The sequence below is a fragment of the Heterocephalus glaber genome, unplaced genomic scaffold (assembly GCF_053883595.1).
Source record: "Heterocephalus glaber isolate CG9 unplaced genomic scaffold, H.glaber_assembly_v1.0 deba00000281, whole genome shotgun sequence".
NCBI lineage: Eukaryota > Metazoa > Chordata > Mammalia > Rodentia > Bathyergidae > Heterocephalus > Heterocephalus glaber.
Genome location: NW_028258139.1, coordinates 21,115,744 through 21,137,891, shown reverse-complemented (window position 1 = coordinate 21,137,891; position 22,148 = coordinate 21,115,744). Strand labels below are relative to the sequence as shown.

General features: G+C 40.2%; 1 long non-coding RNA gene across 2 annotated transcripts; it reads right to left on the bottom strand.

Moving 5' to 3' along the window:
• Positions 1–4,596: 4,596 nt before the first annotated feature.
• Positions 4,597–21,333, bottom strand: LOC110347683 (uncharacterized). Of its 2 annotated transcripts, XR_002392406.2 has the most exons (4): positions 18,841–21,333; positions 18,319–18,368; positions 17,369–17,999; positions 4,597–7,269 (listed from the first exon to the last, which is right to left on the bottom strand). It is a non-coding gene; the product is annotated as an uncharacterized LOC110347683 (long non-coding RNA). The 2 variants fall into 2 exon arrangements; XR_015440121.1 differs by lacking the exon at positions 18,841–21,333 and having other exon boundaries at positions 18,319–18,780.
• Between the last annotated feature and the right edge of the window lie 815 nt (positions 21,334–22,148).

Here is a 22,148-nt window from a genome sequence, read left to right as displayed (position 1 = left end):
ACCCCACAAAATCAGAATACACATTCTTCTCATCTGCACATTGGTCATTCTCAAAAATAGACCACATACTCACACATAGAACATGTTTAAGTAAGTGCAAAGGAACTGAAGCTATCCCCTGTATGTTGTCAGATCATAGTGGGATGAAATTGGAGATCCATAGCAAAAGAAACTTGAAAAATTCCATAAAAACGTGGAAATTGAACAACACACTTCTCAATAACCAATGGGTCACAAAGGAAATTAAAGAAGAAATCAGACAGTTCCTTCACTTAAATGACAATGACAATACAACATATCGGAATCTGTGGGACACAATGAAAGCAGTCTTACGAGGGAAATTCATAGCAGTGAATATGCATATTAGGAAAACAGAACGAGCCCAATTAAACAACCTGATGCTGCACCTCAAGATTCTAGAAAAAGAAGAGCAGGACAACCCCAGAGCTCATACAAGGGAGGAAATTATAAAGATCAGAGGAGAAATCAATGCAATGGAGACTAAGAGAACAATACAAAAAATCTATGAAGCCAAGGGTTGGTTCTTCAAAAGAATCAACAAAATTGATAAACCCTTAGCCAACCTTCTCAGAAAAAGGAAAGAAAAGGCCCAAAACCATGCAATTAGGAATGCAAAGGGTGAAATGACAACATATCCAGCAGAAATCCAGAGGATCATCAATACCTACTTCCAGAACCTATACGCCAATAAGATGGACAACACAGAAGAAATGGACAGATTCCTCGATACATATGAATTACCAAAGTTGAATGAAGAAGACCTAAAAATTCTGAACAACCCAATATCAACCAATGAAATTGAAAATGTAATTAAAAACTTATCAACTAAGAAAAGCCCGGGCCCTGATAGCTTCACTGCTGAATTCTATAAGACATTTAGAGAGGAACTGCTGCCACTACTGTTTAAACTCTTCAGTGAAATTGAAAGGGAAGAAATACTCCCAAATTCATTCCTGGAAGCAAGCATCACCTTGATCCCCAAAGGAGAGAAAGGCCCAACCGAAAAGGCGAACTATAGGCCAACCTCACTAATGAACATAGATTCAAAAATCCTTAATAAGATACTGTCAAATAGAATGCACAAGATCATCAAGAAGATCATATACCCTGACCAGGTGGGATTTGTCCCAGGGATGTAGAGATCGTTCAAAATATGCAAATCAATAAATGTATCTAAATAAACCCAAGGACAAAAACCATATGATCACCTCAATAGATGCAGAGAAGGCATTTGAGAAAATCCAACATGCATTTATGATTAAAAACCCTACAAAAAATTGGAATAGATGCTCTCTACCTCAAACTGATAGAAGCCATCTATGGAAAACCAACAGCCAATATCATACTAAATGGTCAAAAACTGAAATCCTTCACACTAAAATCAGGAACAAGACAAGGATGTACACTATCACCACTCTTGTTCAATATAGTTCTGCAAACATTAGCCATGACAGTTAGACAAGAGAAAGAAATAAAAGGAATAAAGATAGGAAATGAAGAAGTCAAATTGTCATTATTTGCAGAAGACCCCCAGAACTCCACCAAAAGTCTTCTAGACTTAATGACCAAATTCAGTCAAGTAGCTGGTTACAACGTCAACACACAAAAATCAATAGCTTTCCTCCACAATAATGACAGACTTACTGAGAGAGAAATAGGGCAAATAATTCCTTTCACAATAGCATCCAAAAAACTGAAATACCTAGGAATTAACCTAATGAAAGAAATCAAAGACCTCTTCTCTGAAAATTATGGCACTCTGAAAAGAGAGATTGAAGATGATATCAGAAAATGGACAGACATCCCCTGCTCCTGAGTAGGAAGGATTAATACAGTGAAAATGGCCATACTTCCAAAACTGCTATATAGATTTAATGCAATTCCAATTGAGATCCCAGCAGCATACTTCATGGACCTTGAGAAAACAATCCAAAAATTCATTTGGAACAAGAAGAGACCCAGAATAGGAAAAGCAATTCTAGGTAACAGAGACATGGCAGCGGGTATCACAATCTCCAACCTGCAACTATACTACAAAGCTACTGTGATAAAAACAGCATGGTACTGGCAAAGAAACAGACCTGAGGACCACTGGAACAGATTAGAAGATGCAGAAACGATGCCAGACGCACTCAGCCATCTCATCTTTGAAAAAGGAGCCAAACACCCTCACTGGAGGAAAGATAGCCTCTTTAATAAATGGTGCTGGAAAAATTGGGTTTCAACTTGTCAAAGATTAAAACTAGACCTATATCTCTCACCATGCACTAAACTAAAATCAAAATGGATTAAAGATCTAAATATTAAGATTGAAACTCTGAACCAGTTGGAACAGAGGTTAGGTGGAACTCTTGAAGACATGGGTGTAGGAAAAGATTTTCTGAACAAAACCTCAGTTGCCCATGAACTAGCACAATCAACAAGTGGGATCTCTTCTTATTAAAAGGCTTCTGCACAGCAAGAGAAACCACCAGCAGTGTGAAGAGACAATCCACAATGTGGGAAAAGATATTCACCTGTTTTTCCTCAGACAAAGGTCTACTATCTCGAATCTATATAGAACTTATAAAGATCAGACCTCCCAAATTTAAAGACCCAATCTGAAAATGGGCATCTGAAATGAAGAAACATTTCTCAGACAAAGAAGTAGAAATAGCAAATAAATACATGAAAAAATGTTCAACATCACTTGTCATTTGAGAGATGCAAATGAAAACAATGCTGAGATTCCACTTCACTCCAGCAAGAATGGCTGCTATCATGAAATCAACCAATAACAAATGCTGGTGGGGCTGTGGGGAAAGAGAAACCCTGCTCCACTGCTGGTGGGAGTGTAGACTGGTGCAAGCACTGTGGAAATCAGTATGGAGATACCTCAAAGAACTAGACCTGGAAGTCTCATTTGACTCAGCTATTCCCCTGCTGGGTATCTTCCCCAAAGAATGAAAAGAATCATACCACAGTGATATATGTGTACCCATGTTCATAGCAGCACAATTTGTAATAGCTAAAACTTGGAAGCAGCCCAAATGCCCATCAACTGGAGATTGGATAAAGAAAATGTGGGTTTTTTTTAATAAAACGGAGTACTACTCAGCCATAAAAAAGAGAAATTAGAGACCTTCATTGCTAAATGGATGCACATTGAGGCGATACTCTTAAGTGAAATAAATAGAACACACATGCATAAGTACTGAATAGTTTCTCTAGTGTGAGAAACTGGAAGTGTACATAAGGACTAAAAGGTATAATAGATAATGTGAAATAGGAAGAAAAGGGGCAAAGGGGAAGGGGAAGTGGGAGGCATAGGGGAAGGGAAAGAAGGGAATGGAATTAATATGAGAAAAAGAAAAAATGGAAACAAAGTCTTTGTAGATATGGAGGGATGGAGGGGTTGAAGGGAGGGCAGGGCAATGGTGAAAAATAAGAACCAAGAGAGATTATGTAAAGGTGAAAATTTCCAATGATGAATGTCATTATACTGTATACCTAAAATGTACCAATGATTAGAATGAATAATTGATAATGTGAAATAGGAAGAAAAGGTCCAAAGGGGTAGGGGTAGTGGAAGGGACAGGGGAAAGGAAAGAAGGGAAAGGAAAAATGATGAGAAATGGAAAAAATGGAAACAAAGTCTTTGTATCTAGGGAAGGGGTGAAGGGAGGGCTAGGAATGGAGAAAAAAATAAGAATCAAGATGCAACAAAGGTACAAGTTCCTAATGAGAAATGTAAATGTGTTGTATACCTAAAATGTACCAATAAAAGAATTTAAGTAATTTTTTTAAAAATGTTTTTTAAAAAATGGAGTATTACTCAGCCATCAAAAATGAGAAATTAGAGACATTTATAGTTAAATGGATGCACATTGAGGCGATATTCTTAAGTGAAATAAACAGGACACACATATGTAAATATCAAATAGTTTCTCTAGTGTGAGAAACTGAAAGTGTAAATAAGGACTAAAAGGTATAATAGATAATGTGAAATAGGAAGAAAAGGGATAAAGGGGAGGGGGAAGTGGGAGGGGTAGGGGAAAGGAAAGAAGGGAATGGAATTAACATGAGAAAATGAAAAAATGGAAAAGAAGTCTTTGTAAATAGGGAGGGATGGAGGGGTTGAAGGGAGGGCAGGGGAAGGGGGAAAAAATAAGAACCAAGAGAGTATGTAAAGGTGCATATCTCCAATGATAAATGTCATTATTTTGTACACCTAAAATGTACCAATAAAAGGATATACAAAAATAAAATAAAATAAAAAGTCCCCCTTCCCCCCAAAGAAAAAAATGTTTCAGCCACCTGGAAAGGGTTTGATAGGTTCTCAAAAACTAGATATACAGTTACTCAGATATTTCACTTTTAGGTATATATCAAAGAGGAAGTACATACACACACACACACACACACACACACACACACACACATATATATATATATATATATATATATATATATATTCAAAACCATATGTACTAATAACAGGATCACTCATAATGGCCAAAAAGTGGAAACAACAAAATACTTAGATGAATGGATAAACAAAATATGATAAATTCATACAATGGAACATTATTTGGCAATAAAAAGAACTGAAGTACTGATACTTGCTACAACAAAGATGAACCTTGAGACATTACGTTGAAACAAAGAAGCCTGAAACAAAAGTCAGATGCTAGATGACTTCATTTAAAAAAAGTGTGGAGTACAGGCAAAGTCTCAGAGATTCAAGGTCCCCAGGAGCTGGAGGGAAGAGGAAGTGGGCAGTAACTGCTGAGGAGCTCAGGGTTTCTTTTGGTGTTGAGAAAAATGCTCTAAAATCATGGTGATGGTCACACAATAAAAGCAATTGCACTGTCTATTTTTAAAGGATGACTTTATAGTATATGAGTTATATCTCAATAAAGGCATTATTTTAAGTCAATTAGTATATAACTTGCAAGCTGCAGTGTCAACAAAACAAGATACATAGATCAGAAATAGCCCCTCATGTATATAAAAAAATTAATATACTATGAAGGATGAATAATAAATAGGAAGCAATAGATTATTCAAGACATAGTGTAAAAAATAGCTTTTGCTGAAGAAAAATCAAACTTAGATATTCAAGACCACATAGCCAAATAAATCCTGTTCAGATTACTGATTTGGACATATAGAGAAACTAGATACAAACTTAAGACTATTTATTGCCCTACAAAGGGAGATAGACTTTCTCAGCATAAAAGCAACAGAAGCAGCCACAAATTAGGACATTGAAGGATATCCTACCTTAAAATATAAATAAACAGCACAGAACAGGAATGCCTACAAAATTTAAAGGGCAGCAATAAAACTGAACAAAACATATGTAATAAATTCTTCACACTAGTGTTTAATATTTTTACCTAAAGAGATCACTAAAATGGATGAGTCTCTAATTGGAAAATGAATAAGGAATACTAACAGAGAAGAGGATCAAATAGGTAATAAATGTTCAATTTCATAAATAATAACAAACTTTGAGGGCATTTTTCCACCTATCCAACTGGAAAATGTTTACAAGTTGGTGCTGTAAGAAAGAGAGAAAGATGAGTTAGAAACTCTTTCAGAAGTGCAAGTAGGTACAGAGCAGGTATGCCAAATGGAAGATGTTCTTTTAAAATGTAATACCTGAGTATACGTGCACCAATATTTCCTTGTCTGTCTAGAGTACAGGATTAAAGTGAGGGATTTTTGTGTGTTCTGTTCTCTGCTGTTATCCTCATGATCTAGAATAGTCCACCACATAGTATATTATAAATACATTTTATGCTTTAAAATCATTAATCATCTGATATGTTTCTCGGAATCTATGCTAAGAAAAAAATCAGATATGTAAACAGTACATGCACATTGAGGGTTTTTGGCCAAATGTTTATTGAACTTTTACTGTGCACCTGGGTCTCCTAGGTAATAATTATAACAGCAGAAGAGAAAACAGACAAAAATCTCTATTTTCTGGACAGACAACAGACATACACTCTACTCAGGGTAGTAAGGGCACTGGAGCAACCAGGAGAGGGCATCCACAGAAAACCCTCTTCTTTCCATTCTTGAGGTCCTTCTCCAGTGTGGGTATCCTCCCGAAGTATTAGAGAGAGAGAGATGCATCCTCACATTGTTCACATTTAGCTTCCAGAAGTCTCTCCATGAGCCTGTTCCCCAGGTTTTGCAGCATATGATCATCCAATCATTCTCTTTCTGAGCCTCTGACTTGCCAATCCTGAGTCTGAGTAGACAGTGGTCCCCGTATGGTTTCACTTACTATGACTTGGGGGTCTACTGTGGTCCAAAAGTATTAAACAAAAAATTCTAAAAATAAACAAGTCATGCATTTTAAATTTATACCGTTCTGCGTAGCATGATGAAATATTGTACGTACTGTCCTGCTCCATTCTCAACCAGTAATGAATCATCCTTTTGCTAAGCGTATCCATGTTGTATATGCTCCTCACCCATTAGTCATTTAATAATCTCAGTTATCAGATTAACATTTGTGATACTGCAGTGGTTGTGTTCAAATACTTTCTATTTTACCCCAAAGCACAAGAGTGGTGATCATGGCAATTCACATATGCCAAAGAGAAGTTGTAAAATGTTCCTCTAAGTGGAAAGATCAACATTCTTGATTTAATATCTACATTAAAAATGAATCTTCTACCCATAAAAGTCTGAAGAAGAAAAGAGAAATTTGTGCTAGTTTTGCTGTCACAATTGCAAAAATTATAATGACATTGTAAATGCTTAGTTAAGATGAAGAAGGCATTACATTTGTGTATTTTGTATAAGCAAGAGTAGTGTATATAGAGCTCAGTATAACCTTCAGTTGCAGGCTTCCATTGAGAACCTTGGAATGTGCCCCCTTGGTAGGGGTCAGGGCTACTGCACCTCTTAGCTCCCCTCCAGCCAATGTAAACAGGCAAGCACACCACTGCCTCTCCATTATGGGCAGACTTGCCCTCATTGTTGATTGGGGGGCACCCCTGAGTAGGGCTGCAGCATGGCAGCAATCTGCTTTGGGTTCACACCCTCTTCTTTCATGCTCATCTGTCCATGAGGCTGCGGCTTCCTCTTCTCTTTGTTGATGGGAGGTCATGTAAAGATCTGGTTTCTGCAGGACACAGCTCCTCTGCTGAATGGCGCTGAGGGAATGGTCACTACATCTGCTTGCTGCAGATTTGCAGGGTCCTCCTTGGGAGCACTTCACCACCCTTCAAACAACTGGTCTCAGACCTAGAAATGGATGACAGGCCACGATTTGTCATTACCATGCGTGACTTCAGTCCTCTCTTTATCAGCTCTTGATTTTTTTCCACTTATACAAATCAAGCTATGCCCTAATAGGCTACTGTACCCTCTATTGCCCTTGGACCATCATGGTCTATTTGCCATTGATTTAGCTTGTATTAAGTCCAAGTACTGTGATTGTTCCTAGGGCTAGGGCCTTGCCCCTCCCTTCTAGTGACTATGCTCCCTCATACTTGTGATTAAACACTGACCCCTGGCTATGGTAAGTCTCAAGCCTATATTTCCAGTTCCAGGGTGCCGCCTCATAATGTCACTACTGTCATGTAATCACACTGAGTTTTTGAGAGATTTCGCTCCACCTGAGCAATATACAGAATATTCCTTATGGCTGAGTGAGAGTGCCCACGCACCTTCCCAAGGAAAATGACTGTGTAATGTGCTCTCTCTCCTCACATAATAAATCCAAGAAATTCTTCCCGACTCTCCAAACCTTCCCCCTGTCACTTCTCTCCCAAGGTTGCTCCAGCATCTCCATGGAATGAAGCCATCATTGTTTCCAAGTCTCAGAAGATGATCCCAACCAAAGGTTAGAATCGGCTCCTATGTGTCTTTGCCATGATATTAGATCTAGAATCAGGAGACCTAGTGCAGGAGAATTCTCCTGCATTAAAAAATGTTTTCCCATTGAGCCATACACTTTATATTCTTTGTGCTGCTCTGGTTCTGACACATGCGAATCCTCCTGACCCAACAATTCTGCAGGCACTAAGCTATTTCCTCCAAGAGCAGGGTTTGCATCCCTGTTTAGACATCGAAGGCCTGACTATTGATATGAAGCCAACAGAAGGAAGTAATGCAGCTCTTGAGGAGAACAGCAACCATATCTTAAGCCATCTGTATGAGACAAAGCCTCTTCTTGGGTTTCCAGCCAAGGGCAGCTTCTTTTGTCTACCAGTGTGAATGGGGGCTGCTTCTGTCACCATGGAAAATGCAAAGGAATCTGGGGATCTAAGAAACTGAGACACTCTGTTGAAAAGTCCTATCCCAGGTCTCAGGATCTCAGTCTTTCCTGAGCCCTGACTTTGACACTGGAGACCTCTTGAAGCTACACATTCAGTCTCATTTGCAGATTTTTCTGCCCTTAAAATTAAATGCCTGGCTTGACTTCATATACAGTCTTTCCTGCTACAAGAGTGGCATATCTCTTTAAATCATATAGTGAAGGCATTCTGACTCTTACGTGGTATAAGGTGATAGCTGACCTGAACCTACTGTTTTCATTTTTAAAAGCTTCCCCAGAAATCGATAATTTTATCCTAATAATCTCCACTGCCCCCATGGCATTCAGGCATTATAGCCACTGCATAGTTCACTTTCACTTGTACTCACTCATCCCTGCTGGAACTTTTAGTAATTTTGATAGTATATCATGCTATGTTTCATCCACATTCCACCTAATATAACCAATAAGGATTTGCTTTCTAGGGGAATTTCCAGTTACCTCCCAAAGCAGTGTCTATATCTAGGACTTGTGTGGAGAATGATTATTTGGGAGAAATTGCTATGGAGCAGGCTGGGGAGACCGGGAAAGTGAAACAGGGAAGGAAGCGGAGAGTCAGTGGAAGAGTACAGTATGTGAGAACATGGCACTGTCCACGAGAAGTAAATGAAAGCAGGTGTTCTAGTCACAGAAGCTAGAGCTGAAATTTGTATGTGGCAGGCAAAATAATGATTCCCCAAGGACACCCTCATCACAAGACCTGGAACTGGTGAACTCTACTTTATAGGAAAAGTCCTTTCCCTGATGTGATTAAATCAATTATCTCAAGATTGGGGTTATCCTGTCTCTCCTGGGTAGACCCCAAATGTAATTACAGTGTTCTGAAAGGGAAGCAGAGTGAGATTTGACTACAGAGAAGGTGATGTGATGTTGTTGGAGGAAAAGGTCATAAGACAGGGAACATGGGCAGCCACTAGACCCTGGGAAAGATAAGGAAGTGGATTCTCCTCCCAGAGCTCCAGAAGAAATCAGCCCTGCTGAAACTTGACTTCAAGCCAATGAAACTGATTTCAGATTTCTGATTTCCAGAAGAGTAAGAGAGTAAATTTTGTGTTGCCCTGAACTAGGAAGTCAATGGTACCTTGTTGAAGAGGCAATAGGAAGGAAGCACACTGCTCGCAGGTAGGACCCAGGGCGGCTGACACGCCCCTGTGCAAGCACCCCCAGGAACAAGACCTCCTGGACTGGTCCAGGCAATTTCCCATTGAGTCACACACCACTATGTGTGTGGAATTTCCTTCCTCTAAATCCCTCTTTGTGCTAAGCTTATATGGTTGTATTTCTTTTGGTTTCCTTAACATTTTCTTAGAGGATTTTACAGACTCGCCAATGTAATCTATTAATCTTTTCTCGGAGCCCTGTTCATTTCCTTCGTGATACTTTTAATTTGCTTGTATTTATGTGTCTGCCTACCAGTGCGCTCTGCCTCAGCCTCCAGGACTGAGGTTGTCACCACCATTTTACCCTGACTGCCTAACAGAGTAAACACCCAGAAGTCATTTTTGACTGATTATTTAAGTGAATAACACTCAACTGTTTTTGTACGCAAAATAACTGATTTCAGTTAAGGCCTTCTGGTTGAAATTGTTTTGTTGCCAAACCATCAGTACTTAATACAGGGCCTGGCACAGAACGGCTACATAGTAACACTTGTTGAAATAATTAAATTCATGAAGCTTGGAGAGGTGGCTTAAAATTTACTTTCAATAGTACCAAATGTGAAGTCACGCCAAATGAACATGTAAAACACGAAATTCAATTAGTTCAAATCAAATAAAAATCAATCCCAAAACTCTTACTAGCCAATAGACGTACTGTGACCTCCAAGATAAAATAGTGAATATCCTCAATCTCTCAAATATAGCTTTTACCAAGTAAGGAAGTTATTGGTAGTCTTATCTTCAAAATTTAGACACCCCACATTAGGCTACCTGTCATATTTGTAAACCTAGTAGGTAAGAGTGAAATTTTTTCCCCCTCTATATTCATCCCTTACTTAGTGAGTAATGAGACTCCCAGTCCCTCCAACTTCAGGGATGAGAAACATTTTCCCCTTCCTCATCTGGCCTCCTGAGGACCCAAAAGGAGGAGACACTCTTGCAACAGGTTATCTGGGCTCCAACCACCATGGTGAGGCTGGGTCAGCCCATTTGCTCTGCAGATTCAGATACCCAAAGGTGGGCACAGGTGTGCTACCCTTTGAAACTTAGGGCAAGGAAAAGAAAGGCCTATTTTGACTCCAGAACTATGTCGCAGTCTCCAAATGCCAGATATTCCTGTTCTTTGAGAATTACAGTAACTCCATTCCTTTGATAGTTTGATCTTCAACTGATTATCAGTTCAGTGTGCTTATTCATCATTGGTCTAAACTGGGAAGACAATGGAAAGGTGAAGTGAGTGGCATCCACCAGCTGTCCACAGTGCGCCTGAGGGAAGCAGTCCCATCCTCCACCATTCTGTGTGACTGAGTACCCTTCCCTCTGTCCCTGATCAACACTACACCCCCGAAGGCATTTCTCTGCCCCAAACCCAAACCAGTTTGGCTGGCGTCTTGGTACTGCTCACGATCCTGTCTTCCCTACCTGATGTTCGTGGCTGGGATGTCTATTGGCTGGGATGTCTATTGGCTGGGATCATTTAAAATTCATTCAGCAAGTACTTACTCTGTCCCAGACACTGAGCTAGGTCATAGAGATGAACAAGATATATTCTCTCATTTAAGAAGCCCTTACCCAGAAAACATTCAGATATTTTGCAAATTAAAGAGACCAATACTTTGTTTCTATGGACCATGATACAAGGTGCCCAAAAGAAAACTAAGTGCACCTCTAAAGAGGGTTTGAAGGAAGTCATCAGAAGACCAAACACTTGCCCTGAGTGTCAAGAGCTAAGGAGATTTTCAAAAAGCAGAGAAGCTCGTAGAGAAAGAGAAATACAAGGCACATGTGTGCAATTGCATGTGCCCCTAAATGGGCAGGGTTATTGAGGAGACCGCAAGCTTAGCAATTAAGCATGAACTGAGTGGGACAGGAAGCACAATAGGGTGAGGCCCAAGAGGCAGACAACATCGGTCATGGAGTAAGTGCCCACTGAAGGACTCTCAAGCACACACATCTGCTGATGCTTAAGCTCTTCTCCAGGCTGGAAAGGTAACTGACAATAATTCTATGAGACTTAAAAATCTCATTTTAAAATGCTGTGGTTTGAAAAACTAGATGCACATTCAGACTGAGATACCAAAACTGAAGACAGTCTTAAGGACCAAGCCTACGGAGTAGGTGCTATGGGGAGGCTGAAATTGCATCTGCATGTGGAGGAGTAGCCAGCCACCTGCTGGTCCCATTGCCTTCCTTTTTTTTTTTAACTACTTGCTATGGCTTGTGTTTAGATGTACCCCCAGAGCCTCATGCTTTTTCAGAGGTGGCTGAATCTACAGTGTGTGATTAATTCCTGGAGGGGTTAGGTCTGAGGGCACCAGGATTAAAGACATGAGTGCTACGCATCCTGAGTAGTCTGAATAGGATAAAAGGGGCACAAAGACTCTATTAAGGTTCTTTGTTGTTTTGCTACCATGTGGGTGCCATGAACTGTTTCCCCTCTGCGATGCCTCTCTGCCTTGTAACACTCTGCCTTGGAGCCAGCCATTTATGGACTGAAACCTCTACTAACTGTAAGCTAAAAAACCTTTCCCCTTTAATTTGGGTGTCAGGTATTTTGTCTTAGCAGCGAGAGAGAAAAGTAACTAACACATTGCTTCTATATTCCATATATCATATATATATATATATATATATATATATATATATATATATATATATATATAATTCTTACATCCATTTCATCCAAGCAAAGAATCACATGTTCCTCCATTTTGGAAATGAGGAAGTTGAGGTGGAAGAAATCCAGCATTATACACAAACTCTCAACCTGTAAAGATGCGAGCTGGCATTCAGACCCAGCTCACTCTGGTGAGTCCTTTATCTCCAGTGCCTGGAGCTGCACTGGGTCTGCATTTGTACAGCTATCTAACATCTGCCCATATATCTTCTCTGTGTCACTGAAAGCCAATCATAATAATAACAGTAACATCAGTAATAGCACAGATGAAAGTGCCTTGCCAATTATTATACACAACAAACTATAAAAGTTTTGCTGATGTCATTTTCAGTCATACAATTTGAATAAACCTTTTTTAAAATGCTCAGAATCAGAATTATTTCAGATTTTTTCTGAATTTTAGAATATTTGTATGTACATAAAGAGCTATCTTAGGAATGGGACCCAAGACTAAACACAAAATTTATTTATGTTTAATATATACCTTAAAATATTACTTTTATATAATTTGTTTTGGTACCAGAGATCAAACTCGGGACCTTGCGCTTTTGAGGCAGGTGGCGGCACCACTGAGCTAAACCCCTGGCCCTATACAATTTTTTTTTAATTTTCTGTTTTGACTGTGACATCACATGAGAGCAGGTATGGAATTTTCCCATTATGGCACCACGTGATTGCTCAAAATGTTTTAGATTTTGAAGGCTTTCAGACTGGATTTTGGATAAGGAATGTTGTACTCACATTAGATGGTTGTTTTCTTTCTTGTTGTTGACATCGTCATCTTAATTTAAAATCATAACAGGTAAAGGACTATTAGCAAGGCAAAAAATACCCATCCTGGTGCTTTAATTTTTCCTGCTTGGGACTACAGACTAAATATGTGAGAAAACTAACCATTGTCCTTGAAGAGAGATGATTTAATGTTGAACGATACCAGTCCAGGTGGAAAACATCCCCCCAAACGAGGAATTCCAACTGTGATTTAGTGCATAGGGATGTCCCAGCAGGAGGACATTATCCGTGAGGCAATTATTCTGGGTAATATGACCAATAGGCTTCTAGACCTTGATGAACAAAGGTAAAACACGTCCATAAAGTCTGCAGGGAACCATCCAAGAAGATGCTAGTTTATAATCAAGACATCCAAAGGAGGAGGGAAAGGACACATGGCATCTGGCAGAGAAGAATTATGTAACAGGATATTTATTCTACCTCGACACAAAGCATCTGGAAGGAGCATCCAAAGCATCTGTCTGAGGCTGTGTTTGATGTGGGGGTGAAGGGTGTGTGCGTGTGTGTGTGTCTGTGTGTCTGTGTGTGTGTGTGTGTGTGTGTGTAAAAGAGAGAACACACGGAAGAGAATAAGTCAAAGAAACATGACCAGGGAGGTGGATGACTAAGGCAGGACAGAGTCATTGTTAAGCACTTTGTCCTTTGTCCTTTTAAATCATACACAAGTATCTTTGGATTCCAGCTCCAGCACTTAGTATGCGCTTCTCTAACATTTTCTTAAGCTTTCTAAATTCAAATTCTTTATATATAAGATGAGAATTATAACCAATGGTGTTGCCGGGAAGATAGTAAGAGCTAATTCATGCTGGCTGAAGTAAAAAATTAATAAATTTTGCCCATTATTATAACTGTTTTGTTATTCTTGCTGCTCTATTGTGCAAGCATTGCAGAAGAATAATAAAACAAATGCCAGATGGATTGACATTTCTTTTTTAACGTGCACATCTCTTGTAAAATGCAGCTGGGGTTAAAAACTATCAGGAAAGGGAAAGGAAAAGGGCAGGTCACATTCAAAGAATAGCATTTGAATTATTTTGAAGGAAATTCTTCACAAAACACAGTCCTTGCTAAGCAGAGTCTTGTCAGCATCACCTGTGCGCTTGTTAGAAATGCACGATTCAAGCTTCCACCCCAGCGGCTCCTAAATCAGTCTGCATTTTAACAAGATCCCCACACGACTCGTAAGCACAATACACTGTGAGGGGCATGGAGCTAGGACACAGGGTCTGCATTTTCCCACAATCCTGTCAAATCCTCTAATGACGGGAGAGGAAGGGTCCATTTAGCCAGCAGCTGATCCATTCAGTCACACTTGATCAATTTATGCCCCAGAAAGTAAACAGCTGAGCTGACCGGCTCCAATGGAGCAATGCCCAATGCAATCAGCCCTAAATGGGAAGCAGATGTTGTTTGTAAAGGCCCATCCAAAAGTGCTTCGATGAGACAGGCCACTGCCCATGAAGTTTACACCCTATGAAGGGCAACAGAGCAGTGGACAGCTAAGTCAGATCCCTGGACGAGTAACAGGCAGGAGTAATGTGCTCAGTCAGGGAACACCACAGTAGCCCTCTTCAAGAAGGTAGAAGTGGCCAGTGACAAGAAGCAGGATTTCAACAGATGGAAGACAGAAGATGCAGCTGCAGAGAAGAGATCCCTGAGGTGTAACGGCAGGAAAGGGCAAGGTACATGCAGATGTGTGAGGGGCATAACAAGCTTTAAACCTTGGAGTGTGTTTGGGCCCGAAACGGAGTCTTAGAAGCTGAGTCAGTATTGCAGCTTCATTCTCAAGGCAAAAGGATCTGAAACATGAGGCAATTTTGTATTAAAGAGGGCAATGAGCTGAAAGTTGGACAGCTGAAGGTGTTATCCATTTATTTTGATATTTTTTTAGCCTCAGTATAAGCAATAGGGCAGTTTTCCTGCGACAGAGATAAGGCCATCTCTTGCCAACTGGATGTGATTTGTAGTGTTTGGTGTCCTGTAAGTGCTCAATTTGAGGAATAAGGAAATCATCCCTCTATTTTTCTCCAGTCTTACTCTGTTCTTTTTCTAAGATATAAAAGTCACGTGAGGCCCACCGACCTGTGGTGGAGATGGCTAGCTCCACACTAAAATGCATTCGCTCTCATGTTTTAGGGCAGCATCACTGGAAAGCAGCTGATCATCTCAATCCTTTGTTTTCCAGCCTCCCCTAACCCATTGTGCACATGTGTAACCCTGAGATTAATTCCCACTAAGAGTTAAGAAGCAATCTGTTCACAGCCAAGCCAAGGCTATGAAGTGGGGCAATATCCTCATTCTTTCCCCTTTTCACAAGGCAATGCAGACAATGGCGAGACCTTGGGAAATGAGAGTCTAGGCCAGTGGTGGCAAACCTAAAGCATGCGTGCCACAGCAGGCTGTTTGTTATCACTGAAAGCCCTAGAAGGTTTGCCATCACTGGCTGTAGGTCATAAATCGTCACATGAAGTCAGAGAAAACGAGCCAGAGTATCCATGTTGCACTGTTACACAAAACAGAGTAAGCTCCTTAAGGTCTATATGTTACAGCAGTAGCATTGCCCTAATACAGACTGCTATAGGAGTTACTGTTAGGATCAAAGTAGCAGAGGACAAGAAAGTGTTTTATAAATTAGAATGGCATGCATGAATAACACTATTGCTTCACTGACCATTCAGCAAATATCTACTGGGCAGCTACTCCACTGCAGGTGTATCCATGGTACTGAGAAGTCAGTGATGGGCAGCTGTTCTTCCCCTTTCAGATCCCTATCCCACCACCACCCAGCAGTGGGGCATAAGAATCATACCATCTGTGCTTCAGCAAAAGAAACACTGCATCCTCACCTCCTTTATCCTTCTAATGGGACAAAGGGCATTGAACCACTTTCACTGAGTTTCTATGTGTTTATTTTTAAATGCATAGCTTGCTTTGTTACAGGCAAGATTTAAGACAGTTTACAAGATGGCTTAATTTAGAAATGAAAATGAAAGAAAGTCAAAACAGGGTGGGAATATGAAACGGAATCATGAATACAGCTAAATATGCAATCGCTAATGACTTACACTCTTGGCACAAATTTAGATCTGAGCTTTCTGGAACCAAATCGAAATGTGATGCTCTTTAGCTCTTATAATATTTGTAATTAACTATTTAGTATCTGTACTTCTCATGGTCTGTGAGCTCCATGGAGGACAAAGACTGTGTCTTTCATTTAACATAGATCTCAGTCCATAGTAAGTCCACAGAAAGCATATCCACAAAGTAAAAGCAGATACTGAGGCAAAGAGACACCTCCCTCCAGACCCTCAGAACTATAGCTAACAGGATGCAAGAAGCAGCATCCTTGTCATGTGCCTACAGTGGCTCAATGGCAAGCCATCTTAGCCAGTCCTCACTTCCTAAAACCCAAGTGGTGGCATCAGATCCAAAAGAACACAGGAAGAGCAAGTTCTGCAGGGATATAGTGTCCTGTGGTCCCAAATCCCTAATCTCTGCTAATCGGATGTGATCTAGGGGAAAATTCCAACTTCTTGGAAGGAGCAGATGAACCGTGTAACTTAACAACTTTCTTCTTAACATTACCTCCCGTGTAGTATTTTAGATCTCACCAATGAGGCAGCTCTGACTTCAGGCCTTTGGCTTAGATCGTCTATAATAAGTAGCCATTTTCTGACACTAGAATCTGCATTTTCCACAGAGAAAGTTGTGAGGTCTCATACACTCTGTCGCTCAAGAGTTCCCCTGAGCAGCTGTAATCAGTTGTATTAAAGAACAACATAAATGTTGCTTTTTGCTACAGAAATAGAGATACCTTCCTTTTGGGTTTATTGAAGTTTTATGACTGACCTGTTTCTCTTTCCTGCTTTGGCTCCTAATTCCAAGACCAAATTGGCAAAGTTGCCAATGTAATCCCATTTAGTTATGAGGAAGAGAAAATGTCCAGGTGGTGGGGCATAAAGGGCCAGCAGGGACATCTAGGCGCAGAGCTATGAATGGGATAATGCACTAAAGATGGAAGAAGATTTAAGCCCAGTTGCACATGGGGGCAGCACAGGATTCCCAAGGGAATATGATTGTCTTGTAGTGAGCAGGAACCGGTGGCTTAATAATACAGTTCTAAAACACTGTTTGCACTGACCACATTGAGATTATATGTCACAGTGATTCCTGGCATTATGCAGTGCATTTGTCCTGCAGGAAGTATGTGAGAGAGCTCACCCACAATAGTCATAATAAAATCCAACACTTACTGAGCATTCTGATATGCCAGACATGTGCTAAGAACTTTTTAAGAGCTGGCTCATCTAGTTCTCATAGTAAGTAGGCACAACTATCATTCCCACTTACCAAAGGTTCCCCTTTGAGAAGACTTAGCAAGCTAGAGTAACTTACCCCAGGTCATTCTGTTAAAAAATGAGGAAACTGGAATTGGAGGCCAGAGAGTTTTCTTCACAGTTTGTGCTGTTAGCCACTCCATTATTTGCCTTCCTGTGAGTTGGTAAAACAAACTGGGCTTTTCAAGATAAGATGAACAACAGCTTGTAGATTCATCAGATTTTAGATTCTTTGCAACTAAGGACTCAGCTGTAAATTTCTCCTGTGGATTCCAGAACTCGTCGGAGAGGAGATCTCTGTTATGGTACCATGGCAGGTAAGGACAGTGTACAAATGTGGCCCAACAGAGTCACTGGCCCGGTAGATCTGGACCTACAAAGTGTTCCCTGAAAACGGGAGTAGATGCAGCCACTAACAGAGAGGTCACGGCAGTGGCCCCAGCGTTACATTATGTCCCACCGGCTGAATTCTCTGCCTCTGGTGCAAGCAGGTGGCTCCCATTCTCCAGAGGGAGAGCTGGCCGCACACATTCAAGGCTGGGCACAGCCAGGGGCTGCATTCTGAAGCCACAGAGTCCAGAAGCAGTGGGCAATGGTTTGCGACAGATTGGTCTGAGATGGAGCTGTCAGTGCAGAGTAATCCCTGCCCTGCCCGGTGGCAGCAACTCCCAAGTCCAGGAGACACCTGCCTGCAGCATGGAAAGAGCAGATTTCACAGAAAGAGGGCAGATGCACCAAGTGACACGTGTGCAGCACAGTGTCCAACATCCCCACCCCTCTACTCTCTCAGAGGCAAAGCTGTCAGGAAGGCCGCAGCTCAGTCTGGTGCCTCTTGTTTTCCTCCTTCAACGGAGTTCTTCTAGGTCACCTTGTTTTTAAACTGGAGTTTCAATCTTTTAAATGTAGATTTAACCTTTCAATCTGTGTGTGGCTTGTGTTACTTTTCTGGTTGCTGAGATAAAATACCCAACACCCACAGTTAAAGGTGGAAAGGTTTACTTAACTCACCACTTGTAGAGGTTCTGGTCCATAATAGGCTGGCTCCAAAGCAGGGCGGCCTGGCAGAGGGGCAACAGATCATGACTTCGAAGACAGCAAAATCAACAAGATAACATAAAAGCATCTTCCTGCCCCTTTTATCTTACTCAGACTACTTAGGACAGGCAGCACTCACACCCTCAATCCTAGGGCCCTGGCGCCTAGCATTGCAGTATGAATCAATTCCAGGGTCACACACTCTAGATCCAGTTGCCTCTGAAAAAGCCCCACCTAAAACCATCTGAGGCTTTGGGGCAGACATCTAGACACAAACCATACCAGGGCCTGATTTTATTTTGTGGCATCCTTCTTTGTTTCTCTTTTCCTTCCCTCAATTCTTTCCTCCCTCCCTTCTTCCTTCCTCCCTCCTTCCTTCCCTCCCTTCCTTTCCTCCTTTTCCCTCTTCCCCACCCTTCTCTCTCCTCCTCTCCCTCCCTCTTTCTCCTTCTCTCTCCCCTCCCCTCCTTCCTCTTCCTTCTCCCTCCTTCTCACCTCCCACTCTCTCTGTTCATTTTCTTCTCCTTCATCTCATTCTTTCTTTCCCTCTTCAGACATCTAAAGCTCCACAGACAGCACTGGGTTTGAGGTGCTCTGCTTCATTTCACAAGCTCTGCACTGGCAAACAAGAGCAGACTGGCTGGTGGCTGAGTTAATTTTCCCTATATCTCCTCTTTCATTTCTGAGGCTAGATGTGAAATTTTACAAAAAAGGAAAAGGCTTCCTTTACCTACACTGATGGATCAAACTGGAATATTATTAGTAAACACCATAGAGTTTCTTTTTAAAGTTTCTCTTGAATTATCTTTATTTGCCTACAAGTTTGAATTTTTTGTCCAAACAGCCTTCAGGGACATAAAGAACATTTCCTATAGCTTATACATTCTGAAATCCTCTCTTTTTTTGTAATCATTGACAACCATACAATTTAGATCCTCTTGTATTCCAAATTTTGTGGTTCTTGAAGCATTTTTGTGTCCTAGGATCTAACCAGTAAGCAAAAGTGTTGAGACAGATTTCAAAGTCTTGGTCAGTAAGTGCCTTACAAAACCTTGCATTTTGTAGGTTGTGTTTTCCTGAGATAAAGGAAAATATAATCTTCAGCTCATCTCAAGGTCTCTTTTATAACTATTCAAAGAAAACACCATACAATGTGTTTTTTGTTTAACTGGGGAGGGAAATACCCAGAGCACAGAGTAATTCATTAATTGGGTCAGATAAAAGGGAAACAAGTGGTCAGATAAAAGGGAAGAAATAAAACTGATGGCAGGATAGAGAGAATAGGTTTCAGAAAGTTCTAGTGCAAGTGCTTATGTCTTTTGGCATTTGTTATAAAATTATTAAGAGAGATGACTTGATCATCAGTATTTTATTTTGTGGCCTTAGGATATGGATCAAAGACAATTAACCATTAGGGTTCCCCCAGCACTGAAGAGAAGAGCCACCCACAGTGCTGAGGAGGAGCCTTCGGCACCGCAATACCGCTGCCCCAAGAGCCAAGGAGGTGAGCCACATGGACATGAGCAGCACATCTGCACCATGTTGAAATGAGAAGACAGGTAAACAAATCTCAAAACCAGACTTCCAGATCAACTAAAGCAACCCCAAAGGGAAATGAGATGGAACAATCTGATACTCAATCACCTGGACTTCCAGAAGTGCCAACAAAAGAAGATCTGGAAAAAATGAAATCAGAAGTAATTTCTCACATAACAGCAGAGATTGTGCCCATAGTGCAAGACATGATTAATAAATCTAGAGAGGACACATTTAAAAAATAGAGGAGCTGAGGAACATGATGGAATCCCAACATAGGAAACAAATGGAATCCATAAAACAGGTGCAGATTTCCAGGAGATTAAAAACTCCATTGAAAGTTTACCCAGCAGAATGAACCAATGTGAGGATAGAATTTCAGATATAGAAGATAAGATTGCAATTAGTGACCAGGAAAAGAAAAAAAATTTCTTTAAAATAGTAATGGACCAGAAGAAATCAATCCAGCAGCTGCTAGATGATGCAAAGAAGAATAACATAAGACTGATTGGAGTCAATGAAGAAACAGGAGAAAGTGCAGATGACATAAAAAAACTGTTCACAGAAGTGATAGCAGAAAACTTCCCGAGCAGGAGAAACGAACTTGACATACAGATAAGTGAGGCATATAGGAATTCAGCTAGTCTTGATAAAAAAAATCTACAGATAGGCATATAATAGTTAAGATTCAAGAAACCCAACAGAAGAACAAAATTCTGCAAGCATTTAGAGAAAAGAAATAAATTGCATACAAAGGAAAGCCTATAAGAATCACAGCAGACTTCTCAATCCAAACCCTTGAGGCAAGAAGAGCTTGGAGTGACATATTGCAAACCCTAAAGAAAAATAGCCCCCAACCCAGATTGATGTACTCTACAAAACTATCCATAAAAAATGATGGAGAAATAAAATATTTTCATGACAAAGAGCACTTTAAGAACTTCATGTATACCAAACCAGAACTCCAAAACACTTTAGACAATATCCTAGGAAAAGGCAATGAGGAAGAAGCCCAGCAGAATGAATCCATCAAGCATGACAAGAAATTAAAGCAATGGGGTAGAATCCAACAAAGCAAAAAAGTCATGACAATGATAAGTCAATACGTATCAGTTATAAGGATCAATGTTAGTGGTCTCAATTCACCAATGAAAAGAAATAGACTGGCAGAATGGGTCAAGCAGCAAGATCCAACAATATGCTGCATACAATAATCACAATTGAAAAAGAAACTTATAGACTGAAAGTTAAAGGGTGGAAAACGATACCCCATGTGACAGGAACCTGAAAAAAAGCAGGAGTAGCTATCCTCTTTGCAGATCAAGTGGATTTCAAGATAACACTGATTAACAGAGACAAGGAAGGACACTACATCCTTATAAAGGAAACAATGCAAGAGGAAGGCATGACAATCATAAATATATATGAAACAAAAACCTAACTACATAAAACAAATACTAACTGACATGAAAAATCATACAAGCACTAATACAGTAGTAGTGAGGGACCTCAATACCCCACTGTCACAAATAGATAGATAAACCAGTCAAAAAATAAGCATCAAAATACTAGAACTCAATCAAACTCTTGAACAAATGAACTTAACAGATGTTTATAGAGTGATCCATCCCACAAAATCAGAATACACATTCTTCTCAGCTGCACATGGGTCGTTCTCCAAAACAGAGCACATACTTACTCATAGAATATGTGTAAGTAAGTGCAAAGGAATTGAAGATATCCTCTATATATTATCAGACCATAGTGTGATGAAATTGGAGATCAATAGCAAAAGAAACTGCAAGAATTCCATAAACACATGGAAATTGAACAATACACTTCTGAAAAATCAATGGCTCACAGAGGAAATCAAACAGTTCCTACAATTGAATGACAATGACAATACAACATATCAGAATCTATGAGACACAATGAAAGCTATCTTACGAGGGTATTCATAGCAGTGAATACTCATTAAGAAAACATAGCAAGCCCAATTAAACAAACTGATGCTGAACCTCAAGCTTCTAGAAGAAGAAGAGCAGGAAAAACCCAAAGCTCATACAAGGGAGGAAATTATAAAGATCAGAGCAGAAATCAATGCAATGGAGACTAAGAAAATGATCCAAAAAATTAATAAAACCAAGAGTTGTTTCTTCAAAAGAATAAACAAAATCAACAAACCTTTAGCCGACCGTATCAGAAAAACAAAAGAAAAGGCCCAAATCCATGCAATTAGGAATGCAAAGGATGAAATTACACCAGAC